At 44.7% G+C, this 15,242-nt stretch overlaps 1 protein-coding gene and 1 non-coding gene across 4 annotated transcripts in view; one reads left to right on the top strand and one right to left on the bottom strand.

The window, feature by feature from the left end:
• The window catches only part of IMMP2L (inner mitochondrial membrane peptidase subunit 2), a 1,700,471-nt gene that overhangs the window by 808,041 nt on the left and 877,188 nt on the right, over window positions 1-15,242 (bottom strand). The window lies entirely within an intron of this gene.
• On the top strand, window positions 305-423 carry LOC134938628 (5S ribosomal RNA). Its single transcript, XR_010181151.1, has one exon. It is a non-coding gene; the product is annotated as a 5S ribosomal RNA (ribosomal RNA).

Here is a 15,242-nt window from a genome sequence, read left to right as displayed (position 1 = left end):
CCTTTCATTCCCCATATACCTAAACAACAGAAAATTGCGGTTTTAATGGAAAGACCTACTGTACCAATGTTTTGTAATGTTAGTTTGCATCAAATTTGCACAATTATATTTGTTACTCTTTTTTTTGTGGACTTTCACCAGTGATCCGGAAAATAGCATGGGTGTATGATACACCAAATTTCTACATTATCTCTGCCTAACATTGGCAGCAGATCCACCCCTATGTTCCTTCCAACTTTTATTTTAAATTTTTCCTCTAAGTGATGTCTCATCAGTGATTCAAGGAGTGGCTGCGTCCTTGACCATTTACTATCATACCACACTGAAGACACCCAATACCGTCCGATCTTGGAAGCTAAACAGTGTAGGGCTTGGTTAGTACTTGGATGGGAGACCACCTGGGAATACCAAGTTTAGTAGAACTATGTATTTAGTCCAATACTCCATGCCTAACACTGATAGCAGAATCACTATTCATGTCTTCATTCTAAATAAGTCACTTTGGTCCTTATTTACTCTTTTTTTATTTGATACCCGACTATTGTTTGTTAACATGTGTGACTTTTCTGTGAGTCCATCTGTATTGACCACAAGGTCCTTATTTGAATAATCAGTCTCTAGGTAAAGCTGCTCTGGTCCCCACAGTTTAATCTATGAATTTATTTTGGTGATTATATATGACCATTGCAATCCCAGTCCAAAGTTTTTTAACATTAAGGGTGAGATTCTAATCTTGCAGCTCCCCTCCCGCCCCCATCGCGCCCATCGGCAGTATTCAAATGCTACTACCGAGGTGAAATGCGTGAAAAGTGACCTGTTTGAACGCCCAAACGAGTCTTTTCACATTCGCACCCATGTCTTTAGTCGGATTTAGCTGCTGTACGCGGCTAAACCTGTCTCTTATGCGTGCGATCAGCGCGATAACGGGGGGCCATAGATGGTAGATCGGGGGCAATAAAAGATTTGAATCCTGCCCTAAATGTTGTTTGTCTTAGAATTTTGGATACCTCTATTTTAATGATATCTAATAAAATGTATGTTTTAAATTTCTTATCATATCCTGATCATTGTATATCAATCTCAAGAGTGCACCCACAAAAGAGTCTTGCTTCTTCTCTACCCTGCTTAAATAGTTCTACTGTTTGACTCAGGGTGCACCACCAGAGTGACATTATTTAGGGATATCCCCTTTGATTGTCTATTTTTCATTATATATTTCTTTTCATGTTTTCTTGACTGGTGCGGAATCATCTCCCTTGTGCATACAAATCAGGGGGAGTGCAATCTATGTGATCACTAGCGTTGGGTATGGGATGCCAGCAGCCGGAATCCCGGCGGTCAGGATACAGTTGTAGGGATCCTGGGCGCTAGCATGCCGGTAGTGAGTCGAACGCCACAGATTCTATTCCCACTCTATGGGTGTCGTGGACACCAACGAATGGGAATAGTCCCTGGTAGCCAGGAATCCGGCAGGCGGCATTTTCAGTGGTTGGGATTCCGGCGCCAGTATCCTGACAGCCCAGATCATGACTGCCGGCAATGTAACTCCCGATCACTATTTTCAGAGAAAGAAGGTGTTGAGCAGTATAACACTTCAGCAAAGCTAGGTATGTCCATACTTGACATAGCAATTCCCACTTGGTAACATTGTCTCAGATTCAGAGATGTATGCAAACCTGATGGTTTGCATACATCTCTGATGTTTTGAGATCCATGCATTTGCACAGCGACGGCTTGAGGCACATTCCTTAGGAGCGGCCACGCTGAGTTCCGGACTCTTATGGGTGGCCATCAGCTGACCCGTCAGACAACTCAAATCAGGTGGCGGTTCGTTAGCCAATCAGAGCTCGCGGACAGGCAGTGGTGGCTCCTGATTGGCTGTCAGACCATGAGCTTTGATTGGCTCATGAAACTGCGCCATATTTGAGAAAGTCACCGCCGGAGACCAGACTGAGGGACAGGAGAGGCACATGCTGCAGAGGAGCCCAGCAGCAGTCAGCAGGAGAGGAGCCCAGTGGCGGTGACAGAAGCAGAGGAGCCAAACGCCAGCCAGCAGAGCCCTGCAGCGGTGACAGCAGGAGAGGTGCAAAGTGTCAGCCGGCAGAGCCCGGTGGTGGTGACTGCAGTGGAGGAGCTCGACGGCGGTTAGCAGTGATACTGGGGGCATACATGTATCTGGTACTGTGGGGGCATGTAGGTATCTAGCACTATACTGGGGGCATATGTGTATCTGGCACTATACTAAGGGCAAATGTGTATCTAACAGTATACTGGGGGCATATGTGTATCAAACACTATACTGGGGCATATGTGTATTTGGCACAATACTGGGGCATTATGTGTATCTGGCACTATACTGGGGGCATATATGTATCTGCCACTATACTGGGAACATTATGTGTAACTGGTACTATACTGGTAACATTATGCATAACTGACACTATACTGGAATGTTATGTGTATCTGACACTATACTGGGGACATTATGGGTCAGGAGCATTACTGTGGGCATTGTGTGTAAGGCTGCAAATTTATGTGCTTGTGTAGAGTGGGGTGTGATTATATATTTATGGTTTATATCAATAAACAATTGTGAGGCCACGTTCACTTTCCCAGGAGCACATGTGTATTGAAGGGGGGCTTCAAATTTTCTCGCTCATGGTGCTAGTAGTACTGGGGCAGCCATGCATTTGCAGGATCTGTACTGCTCATGTTTAGATCTCTGTCTGCATTGACGGTAGCAGTATCTCCTAAGCCACAGCATGACTGACATGCTGCACCCATTTGGAGGTGGGGAAGAGGCAGGAATGGACAGCATTCCAGAAAACAAGAATGTGTCACCTTTGTTTTCTGGGCATTCAATGGCCAGTGGCTGCGACCTTGGCTTCCCTAGCCTTGGCTGCAAGAAAGCAATATCAGTAACTTGTGGGTTGCTCAGATGACTGATGTGAATGCAGAGTGATTCGATGCTGCATTTTCAGATGCAGCAGTGGATCACAGAAGGCAGGAAGCGTCTTATTTACACAAGACACCTCCTGTGGCATTACCCTATTTTAGTGCAGCTGTTGTGTACAAAGACGCAGCATCTGTACTTCTGCTTCCATCTCTGAACCAGGATCATTGTCCCATATACAAAGATTGTATTGTTGCCATGCAGAGATGGATCGGCTATAGGGCTGGCAGGGAAGATTCCCGGTAGGCCGACGCACCTGTGGGGCCTGTTTTGTTTGATGACATGTGGTCCTATTTATAGACATAATGAATAAGCTGCATATATGAAAATTGCTTTGCCACTTAGCCTGCTTGGCTGACATATTGGATTGAGTGAATAATGATTGGCATACGGTTGTGTAATAAGCAAAAACATATCTTTTTTTAAAGAATTATATAGCTTCCTAAGTTCTAAAGGTGTATCATATAATGTGCTAATAATGTTTAATTTTATTTCCTTTTAAGTTCCCCCTTGATGTTGGACATGCCCACTCTCTGGAAAATCTTGGGAGGGTGTTGCTGCTGCCATAGCCCATGGTTAGACCAAACACCTGCCCATGTGTGGGCAAATGTTTCCAGGGCCGCTTTTTGTTCCCAATCCGCCCCGGTTGCCATGTATGCCTCTGGTTTATGATGTATTCATTGGAATTAACTATTTTTCATTATAATATGCACTGGTGTGTTCTGAACAGATGTTATATTACTGAATGCATGCACATTTTTATTTTTTTTGTAAAGATCAGAACACGAAGAATTGCATTCTAAAAATCATACATACTCCTTGCCTTGATTGAATGTTAGTAATAAAAAGGCCCAATGATCCCAAGAGAATGGGAATGGTTTTTTTTATATTAACGTGAATACACCCTAAAATAAGATTAGGCAATGTCAGTATAGTGGGAACAAATGTAACAGCAGTGAGTCCTACAGCCCATGCACAGTCTTTTAAGTATGTGCAGAATATAGATGGGGCTTATGACAAGTGACATGCCCAATATAGTCTTAATGTGTCTCAGATCCATTAGAAGTAATAGGTAATGAGATTTGATGACAAAAAAAAAAATATATATACTTATAAAATGCGTGCCTTAAAAATGGGAAGAGTGCATTCAGAGCTTTAGCGTTGTTTAGAGCAGTAGTTCCCTAACTCGGGCCTCAAGGACCCCCAACAGTTCATGTTTTCCATGTCATCTAGCAGGTGCACAGGTGTACTCGTAACTCACTGACACATTTTAAAAGACCCACAGGTGGAGCTGATTATTTCACTTGTAATTCTGTGAGGACATCTGGAAAACATGAACTGTTGGGGGTACTTGAGGACCGAGTTTGGGCACCACTGTTTAGAGACTGAACTGATCAAATCTACTAAATTAACCTTAACTCATGTATACAGATCACTTTACATTTAACAAATTAGGTTTTTCAGTAAGCAACAATTCATCATATGGGTCTGATACGTCAATGCAATAGTATTTGGGGGCTTTTAGTTAGTCTTATGTACAGTATACTGAGTAAAGTAATTTACAGTTCAACCAAACTCATACCTATGATTAGCACCACGATGTGACAACTTCTAGTGCATTTTTGATATACCATTAAATAAAACATTTTTCTTATACCTTTTGGAAGCAATGAATATCTAGCTCAATTCAACAGAAAAATCAATCTCACATAAAATGGGATTTGTGTCATGAGGGGCATCTCCCTGCTGAGCGATCCATTGAAGTGCAAAGAATCTACACCTTCATATACTTGCTGAGAGTGTTTCTCCTGGTCTACTAACTGGACTGAAAAAAAATGTGATTGTTAAATGAACAGATAACAATTTTTAGTTCTGGCATTTTCATATATAACCAAGACTAAGTATTAATGTGAGGTCAAATGCAGTCATTGTCTTAACGTATACCATGGCAAGGATACATACATGAGCACAGCATACAGTAGTACAATGGTTAGCTTTGCTGCCTCACAGCACTGGGGTCATGAGTTCCACACCATGTTTGTATGGGTTTCCTTTGTGTACTCCGGTTTCCTCCCACAATCTATAAACGTACTGTAGGTTAATTGGTTTCTGATAAAAAAAAATGAGCCCTTGTGTGTATGTGTGTACATGTGTAGGGACTATCGTTTGTAATATCTAGTGAGGCAGGGAATTCTATCAGTGACTCTAAAGAACTGTGTAATATGTTCCCTGTATATAAGGTAAAGAATGTTTCAATAAAAAATGTAAAACAATATAGCTACATTGTTTCCCAAACTGTGTGCCTAGGCACCCCAGGGTGAAGGGAGGCTCTTGAGGGTGTCTCATGTTGGTGGTTCGGGATCAAATCAACTTATTTATGGTCAAAGTGGTAGGCAAAACCAGGGCTGCCAATCTTACATTATGTAGACAATCAGAAGCACAACTGTACTCCACCACATTACTGACCCTAAGGATGACAGGTGGGTACAATTTACCTCTTTTCATTTAATTTTTTCTCTCCAACATATATACATAAGAAACTTTTAGGCAAGGGGGGTGAAGTGAAAAAAATCTGATATTCTAGGGCACCATGATTCAAGAAAGTTTGGGAACCACTGAGCTATGTTGTGCATGTGCAAAACTCTGGGAAAATGTCTGCCGTGCCATTTTCACAGTGAAACTAGGGACCCGTATGCACTGCACACACTGCACCCATTATAAATACACCAGTGCCACCCAGTCTTCTAACTCCCACTGCCTTTCTACCTCAATGAAGTCATACTTCTGCCCACATAAGTTCCTCCCTCTTCCTTCCTCACAGTCCATGATTTTGCCTGCAACGTCACCTTCTACTAAATTGTCATGTGCTTGTTCACGTCACTTCTGATAGGCAGCCACCAGCCATGTTTATCACATTCAGAGGAGGAGTATGGGAAGGAATGAAGAAGGGAGAAGTGAAAGACAAGATGAAGTGTGGTGCAACACATAGGGGGAGGAACACTCGGGAAGGCAGGGCAGAGACACACATGCGGAGGCAGTAGAAGCACAAATGGGAAGACAGGTAAAAAAAGGGGTTCACATAAAAAATGAACTGGTCGGATTAGACCCTACTTATAAACACTTAAAATATAGAGGAAATATCAATGCTGGTCAAACACACCTTGTGGTCGATAGTTGATACTTACAACTATTAATGATCCCCGGGATTTACCATATTAGTTAGTTAGGCCAGTTAGTGTATTGCTGTCACTGTGATAATCAATGCATTGTATGACAGTCACTGTGATGTTCTCTGCATTATATGGTAGAGATAATAGTGTAGGTAGAGAAGAGGGTGAATACTATCTACTGGGAGGAACGCCGAGCGGAGTCTTGGCTATGGGAGACAGAAAGCCTAACTTCACCCCTGCATTTACTATAAGAAACAACACTTAATAATGTTAAATAAATAATAAAACATGCCTAACCTAAAATGTGAAGATAACAAAATATAGTAATAATGGTTTTAAAAAGATTGTGATGACTGACAGAACAAAATATCAAATATACAGTATCAGAAAGTATCTAAGGAAAAAGGTTAGCTGTTTCTAACATTAAAGGACATGTACTTTAAAAAGATGTTATTTTCACAATGTAAGTTACGGCTACACAGAGCATGTTATTTACTTTTTGTACTATTGGCTGCGTACCTTTATTTAAAATAAATACAATTTCATATAAAATAAGTCATAAGGCAAGGCAATCCATCCTACTGTGAGACATGAAAAGAAGCTGGAAAAAGAAATTACAATGTGACATTCTAGCGGCCAAAGGGACTTTGGCAACTGACAGTAAAATCTTGGTAGTGCGACAGTGAAAGTGTTGCCAGGGGGGAAGGGGCAGTCTAGCACTTTACTTGTCACAACTGAGGGCCTGAGCTGACGGGAGGCAGCCTCAGTTGTAGGGGCTGAGATGTAACGGAACCTGGGAGGTTGTATCAGACCCCTAGACATGTAAGTAACATGTAGAAGAACTGCCCGAAGGCGTGACCACGACAACCAGGGTAAAAGTCAATGATGTTTATTTATGACAAACTCCGTAACACAGCAGCAGTAAAAAGAAAACATAAAAATCAGCAGAGGATAAATACAGTTCCTGGGTACTACAGGATGGCAAGGGCCACAGGCCTCTGGTAGTGTGAGATAGTTCTTATAATCTTCTAGTTGGAAAGTCCTTACCAGGCCCGACTGTAGCAATGGAGATAGCCCAGGATCGTACCAGCTGGTGGTCCAGGAAAAGCTGGGCTGCTGTGGATAAAACGGCTGCTGTGGGTACTGGCTGGAACCAGACAGATGTTGGCACGGAGTGGATACTGGCTGGAACCAGTTAAATAATAAATGTAGCTTGAGAGCGATGAAATACGAAGTGATGTTTGGAGCTTGAGAGCGGTGAAATAATAATGCCGGTGATATATGATAATCTGCAGAAAAGGGTACCAGCACTTTAAGAAGAGCTGACCTCTGCTGGAAGCTGGATGCTGAAAGCAGGTGGATCTGTAGCTGGAAGCAGATGAATCCAAATGGATAGGAGAGTCAGGCTACACCGCAGGTGGAATGCTGGTGCGGGTCTCTTTAGTGAAAGTGTGGAGATAGGAGCTGGAACCTGGAAAACAACCACAGGAGAGAGACAAACTGGAACTAGGTTTGACAACCAAAGCACTGACGCCTTCCTTGCTCAGGCACAGATTACTTATACCTGCAGCAAGGAAGGGATTGGCTAGGCAATTATGCAGATTAACATTGCAAACAACAGATTGGTGGAAATGAACAGATGACAGAATCCAAGATGGCTGCGCCCATGCAGACACTTGGAGGGAAGTTTGGTTTGTAATCCATGTGGGAATTAAAACAGTAATGGCGGCGCCGGCCACAGGAGACAGGAGACGCCAGACTGATAAGTGCACATTTAACCACGCGGGCACAGCGGAGGCCGCGGCTGACGTAATTACCACTCTGACATTCTGCATGTAGAAACTCAGAAACAGCGGCGGAGGCCGCGGGAGACGCCATTCCGGATGTAACAGGCGTTGCGGTGACCGCGTCTCAGAGTGACAGGAGAGGAGGCAGGAATGTGGACATCAGTATAACAGATGGGATCCGGTCCTGGAATGCTGAGCCAGCCTTAGGAGGCATCTGAAGGGTAAGTAATGGCGTCCAGATACCCGGATCGTGACAGCACCCCCCCCCCCTTTAGGAGTGGCCCCAGGACACTTCTTTGGCTTTTGAGGAAACTTGGAATGGAATCTCCGGACCAAGGCAGGAGCATGGACATCAGAAGCATTGGTCCATGAGCGTTCCTCAGGGCCGTAACCCTTCCAGTCAATAAGATACTGTAGTTGACCGTAACGGTGACGTGAGTCCAGGATCTTGGCCACTTCATACTCAACGCCTCGTTGAGTTTGGACTTTCGGAGTTGGAGGAAGTGAGGAATGAAACCAATTCAGGATCAGCGGTTTCAACAGGGAAACATGGAATGTCCTGGGTATTTTTAAGAAGGGAGGCAACTGGAGTCTGTAAGCAACAGGATTGATGACTTGTTCAATTTTGAAAGGACCGATGTAGCGAGGTGCAAACTTCATACTGGGAACTCTTAACCTCAAATTCTTCGTGGATAACCATACCCGATCACCCACCTTGAGAGCAGGAACCGCTCTACGCTTCTTATCCGCAAACTTCTTGTACCTGAACGATGCCTTGAGCAGAGCTGCTCGTACACTCTTCCAGATGTTTGCAAACTGATGCAAGGTGATATCTACTGCTGGAACAGAAGTTGCTGGAAGCGGTTGGAATTCAGGAACTTTAGGGTGGAATTCATAGTTAGTGAAGAATGGTGTTGAAGAAGATGAGGAATGATATTGGTTGTTATGACAGAACTCGGCCCATGGAAGTAATTGAACCCAGTCATCTTGAGAGGAAGACACATAGATGCGGAGGAAGGCCTCCAAGTCCTGATTTACCCTCTCAGTTTGACCATTGGTCTGAGGATGGTAGGCAGTGGAAAACTTTAGAGGACTTGACATAAACTTCGCCAGAATTTGGCTGTGAATTGGACTCCTCGATCTGAGAAAATTTCTTCAGGAAGACCGTGGAGTCGGAAGATCTCTTGTATGAACACTTGAGCCAACTTGGAAGCTGACGGAAGACCGGTGAGAGAAATGAAGTGTGCCATCTTGGTGAACCGGTCAACTACCACCCAGATGGTATTGAACTTGTTGCACATGGGTAAGTCTGTAATGAAATCCATTGACAAATGGGTCCATGGTCGACGGGGAACGGATAGTGGAACCAGTTGCCCCGCAGGCGACTGGCGGGATACTTTATGTTGGGCACACTTTGGGCAAGATGCAATAAACTCCATGACGTCCTTTCTCAGAGTTGGCCACCAATAGGACCTAGAGATAAACTCCAGGGTTTTTTGGATACCTGTATGTCCGGCAAAACGGGAAGCATGGGCCCAATGCATGAGCTTCTTCCTCAGTACCGGCTTCACAAAACTTTTCCCTAGTGGGGGCGTAGAGTCCATCCCTACCGTGGAGAATGCCAACGGATTAATAATAGGATGCTTGTCTGAAGATTCGGACTCATTTTCTTGCTCCCATGAGCGGGAAAGGGCATCGGCCTTGCGATTCTGAGAGCCCGGACAGAACTGGAGTTTAAAGTCGAACCTGGAAAAGAAAAGTGCCCATCTGGCCTGACGAGGATTGAGACATTGTGCGCCTTTCAGATATAAAAGATTCTTGTGGTCCGTAAGTATGGTGATTGAATGAGAAGCTCCCTCCAACAGATACCTCCACTCCTCTAGAGCGAGTTTGATGGCTAGCAACTCCTGGTCGCCAATGGCATAGTTGCGCTCAGCTGGGGAGAACTTCCGGGAGAAGAAAATGCAAGGGTGTAAATGACCATCTTTAGCCCTCTGAGACAACACCGCTCCCACTCCAACGGAGGAGGCATCCACCTCTAAGATGAAAGGAGAGTCGATGTCGGGCTGTTTCAGAACTGGTGCAGAGATGAACCGTTGTTTTAAGAGATGAAAAGCTTGCGTAGCTTCTTCAGACCACTTGGACGAGTTAGCACCCTTCTTAGTTAATGCAGTAATAGGCGCCACAATGGTGGAAAAGTCTCGTATAAACTTTCTGTAATAATTGGTGAACCCTAAGAACCTCTGGACCCCTTTGAGGGTTAAGGGTATTGGACAATTCTGGATTGCTTGTAGTTTCTCAGGATCCATCTCTAGTCCGGAACCGGACACAATGTAACCCAGAAACGGAATGGACTTGACTTCAAAGACGCATTTCTCTAATTTGCAATAGAGATGATTGACACGGAGACGGGACAGAACCTCTTTTACCCAAAAACGATGTTCCTCTAAATTGTTGGCAAAAATGAGGATATCATCTAAATAGACCACGACATGACGGTATAAAATGTCTCTGAAGATCTCATTGACAAAATGCTGGAAGACAGCTGGAGCATTGCTCAATCCGAAGGGCATGACGAGGTACTCATAATGTCCGTCACGGGTGTTAAAGGCGGTCTTCCACTCGTCACCCTCACGGATCCGGATGAGATTGTATGCACCTCTCAAGTCCAGCTTTGTGAAGATGGTAGCTCCGCTAACTCTATCAAAGAGCTCAGTAATCAGGGGTAGTGGATAGCGGTTCTTGATGGTAATGTCGTTCAGACCTCTGTAGTCGATGCACGGCCGCAGACCACCATCTTTTTTCTTTACAAAAAAGAAGCCTGCGCCGGCTGGAGAAGAGGAAGGTCGAATGAACCCCTTTGCTAGGTTCTCTTTAATGTATTCCTCCATAGAATGCGTCTCAGGCAGAGACAACGGGTAAGTTCGGCCTCGAGGTGGAACCTTCCCTGGAACGAGATCAATCGGGCAGTCCCATTCTCTATGAGGAGGAAGGATATCAGCAGAAGCTTTACTGAACACATCCGTGAAATCTTGATATGGAGGAGGTGGAACATCAGACGACCTGGGGGAGGAAGAACAGACAGGCAATACTTTAAACAAACATGTCTCAGCACAGGAGGAACCCCATGCCAGAATCTGCGTAGTCGTCCAATCAATAGATGGATTGTGAAGACGGAGCCATGGAAGGCCCAGGACCACAGGATGTGTGGCTCTTGGAATCACTAAAAAAGAAATAAATTCAGAATGAAGAACTCCCACTCTCAGACGAACTGGTAGAGTCCTTAGAGAAATAACTGCATCAAAAATATTGCTGCCATCCACGGCAGTTAAGGAAATGGACGAAGGAAGTCTCTCGGTGGGTAGGGACCACCGTTTAACATAGGCTTCGGTAATAAAGTTCCCAGCTGCTCCGGAATCAAGGAGGGCAATAACGTTCCGATAACGTTGAGCAACTTGAAGCGAGACTGGGAGATTACAATCATGAGGAGATGGAGAGGAGATCATTACTCCTAGCCGGCCCTCTCCTTGGCGAGCTAGGATTTGCAGTTTTCCCGGATGGTTGGGACAGGCATTGATGGTGTGAGACGGAGCTGCACAATAAAGACAAAGAGACTCAGAGAGACGTCTTCGGCGCTCAGCAGGAGTTAGACGAGAACGGCCAAGTTGCATGGGCTCATCTTTAGATGGTGACAGTTGGCGAGGAGGAGGAGCAGAAGATTTTGGAGCAGATGATCTTCCACGCTCAGTTGCTCTTTCTCTGAAACGTAAATCAACTTTCGTGCAGAGTGAGATTAGCTCATCTAACTTGGAAGGTAAGTCTCTGGTAGCTAACTCATCTTTAATACGCTCAGATAAGCCATGCCAGAATGCAGCATACAGGGCCTCGTCGTTCCATGCCAGTTCGGATGCCAGGATCTGGAACTGTATAAGATATTGTCCTACAGTACGTGATCCCTGGCATAAACGGAGAATCTCAGATGAGGCTGAAGTTACCCGGCCTGGCTCGTCGAAGATACGCCTGAATGTTGACACAAATGCAGTGTAGGAGGATAGCAGGGTGTCGGACCTCTCCCATAACGGTGATGCCCAATCAAGGGCTGAGCCACTGAGAAGAGAGATAATGTAGGCAATTTTTGTAAGGTCACTGGGAAAATTGCCAGGTTGTAGCTCAAACTGAATCTCACACTGGTTGAGAAATCCCCTGCAGAATCTTGGAGATCCGTCAAATTTTGCTGGCGTTGGAAGATGAAGACGTGGAGCAGAAATGGGTAAGGTGGGTGGGGTTATAGCTGGAGTCACTGTGGTTGACGCACCGGACGCATCTGATCCACGGAGGGTTGTCTGAATCCCATCCAGCCGAGTAGAGAGATCCTGGAGACAGCGGATGATGTGGCCCTGTGCAGCCTCCTGATGTTCAAGTCGGGCTGCCAGTTCTTGCATCGGCCTGGCCGCTTGATCCTGGTCTCCGGCTGGATTCATATGGTCAGTGCTTACTGTCACAACTGAGGGCCTGAGCTGACGGGAGGCAACCTCAGTTGTAGGGGCTGAGATGTAACGGAACCTGGGAGGTTGTATTAGACCCCTAGACATGTAAGTAACATGTAGAAGAACTGCCCGAAGGCGTGACCACGACAACCAGGGTAAAAGTCAATGATGTTTATTTATGACAAACTCCGTAACACAGCAGCAGTAAAAAGAAAACATAAAAATCAGCAGAGGATAAATACAGTTCCTGGGTACTACAGGATGGCAAGGGCCACAGGCCTCTGGTAGTGTGAGATAGTTCTTATAATCTTCTAGTTGGAAAGTCCTTACCACGCCCGACTGTAGCAATGGAGATAGCCCAGGATCGTACCAGCTGGTGGTCCAGGAAAAGCTGGGCTGCTGTGGATAAAACGGCTGCTGTGGGTACTGGCTGGAACCAGACTGATGTTGGCACGGAGTGGATACTGGCTGGAACCAGTTAAATAATAAATGTAGCTTGAGAGCGATGAAATACAAAGTGATGTTTGGAGCTTGAGAGCGGTGAAATAATAATGCCGGTGATAAATGATAATCTGCAGAAAAGGGTACCGGCACTTTAAGAAGAGCTGACCTCTGCTGGAAGCTGGATGCTGAAAGCAGGTGGATCTGTAGCTGGAAGCAGATGAATCCAAATGGATAGGAGAGTCAGGCTACACCGCAGGTGGAATGCTGGTGCGGGTCTCTTTAGTGGAAGTGTGGAGATAGGAGCTGGAACCTGGAAAACAACCACAGGAGAGAGACAAACTGGAACTAGGTTTGACAACCAAAGCACTGACGCCTTCCTTGCTCAGGCACAGATTACTTATACCTGCAGCAAGGAAGGGATTGGCTAGGCAATTATGCAGATTAACATTGCAAACAACAGATTGGTGGAAATGAACAGATGACAGAATCCAAGATGGCTGCGCCCATGCAGACACTTGGAGGGAAGTTAGGTTTGTAATCCATGTGGGAATTAAAACAGTAATGGCGGCGCCGGCCACAGGAGACAGGAGACGCCAGACTGATAAGTGCACATTTAACCACGCGGGCACAGCGGAGGCCGCGGCTGACGTAATCACCACTCTGACATTCTGCATGTAGAAACTCAGAAACAGCGGCGGAGGCCGCGGGAGACGCCATTCCGGATGTAACAGGCGTTGCGGAAACCGCGTCTCAGAGTGACAGGAGAGGAGGCAGGAATGTGGACATCAGTATAACAGATGGGATCCGGTCCTGGAACGCTGAGCCAGCCTTTGGAGGCATCTGAAGGGTAAGTAATGGCGTCCAGATACCCGGATCGTGACATTACTGCCAAAACGAGGCAATGCAAACATGCCCCCTCAATACAGCATTGCATAATACATGAGTCATTTCAGTGTTCTTATTTTACAGATATTGGACTTCTGGATAGCTTTGTGTTTTAGTAGCTATCCAAGAACAATTTTATCTACACTTCCTCGATTTCCTATTGGATGTTCTCCATATTACATAATTACAATGGTGGAAGAGTAAGCACACCCCTTACAATAATCTGTACCTGCTTTATGGATAGTTGCCACATGTTTAATTTCCAGGGACAGTCCCAAGTTTTAATGATTTGTAATTTTAAATGTTTTCCTTCAAGAAATGGTCCAGTATTGACCATCTATGGGGGCATACACACGGGGCGACTTGTGCTGTGTGCTAAGCGATTTAGGTAAGCACAGATTGCTCAGCACACATCACTATACACACAGCAACATAGATTGCTTAGAAAATAGGCAAAAATCGCCCCATGTGTATGCCCCCTAAGTGATACAATTATTCTTTATATTTAGCGCAGAATTACATTATCGCAATCTTTTCTTATTCTCTTTGCCATTTAAGTTTAAGGGGTTATTCAATTTGTGTCGGATTTCCCGACTTGTTGGAAAAACTTCAGTTTCCTACTTTTCTAGGTCGAATCTGGATCCGACCTAACTCAAGTCAAGTGCCGTTTTTCCGAAGAGTCAGGAATTCCGACTTGTCGGAAAACATGTGGATCGGCGGATTAGCCATGGATCCACATATTATGACGGGTTTGCGGGCATTTTCAACAGGTTTTTGGCCCGTTTTTCGACAATGCTGATCCGATTTTAAAAAAAATCGTATCGGCATTGTTAAAAACGGGCTAAACCTGTCGAAAAATGCCCGCACATTGAATAGTGCGGTGTCGGATTGATCCAACATCAATTAAATTCACCCCTAAATGGTAGGTGAGATAAATTAAAATCTGTGCTTTATAATAAAGTTCAGAAAATATATTGGGAAGATGTACTGAGCCTTGAAAAATGATAAAGTGGAGAGAGATAAAGTACCAATAAACCAGCTCTTAACTGTAATTTTTCAATCTAAGGGGCAGATGTACCTGGAGAACGGATAAAGAAGTGATAAAACAAGGTGATAACAGACCAGGCAATCACTACGGATTTGAAAAATTACAATTAGGAGCTGACTGGCTGGTGCGTTATCACCTTGCACTTATCACTGCTTTATCACTTCTCCAGGCTCAATACATCTGCCCCGAAAGGGGTCTATTCAAAAAGTAGTTAAAAGAGTGGAGAAGTGAGCCTGTGGAGAAGTTGCCCATGGCAACCAATCAGCCGCTCTGTACAATTGTATAGTATGCAAATTATAAATGTTACTTCAATGCTGATTGGTTGCCATGGGCAATTTCTCCACTGGCTCACTTCTCCCCACGTTTCACTGCTTCATGAATAGGCCGCTAATGCCTTTATTTATCAACGAACATTTTCTCTTTTGTTAATTAACATTACAGATCACTGCATTTTTTTACTAGAATTTA

This window comes from Pseudophryne corroboree, chromosome 6, assembly GCF_028390025.1.
Source record: "Pseudophryne corroboree isolate aPseCor3 chromosome 6, aPseCor3.hap2, whole genome shotgun sequence".
Classification (NCBI taxonomy): Eukaryota; Metazoa; Chordata; class Amphibia; order Anura; family Myobatrachidae; genus Pseudophryne; species Pseudophryne corroboree.
Note: the sequence above shows the minus strand (reverse complement) of the source record. Positions and strands in the feature narration are given on the sequence as shown.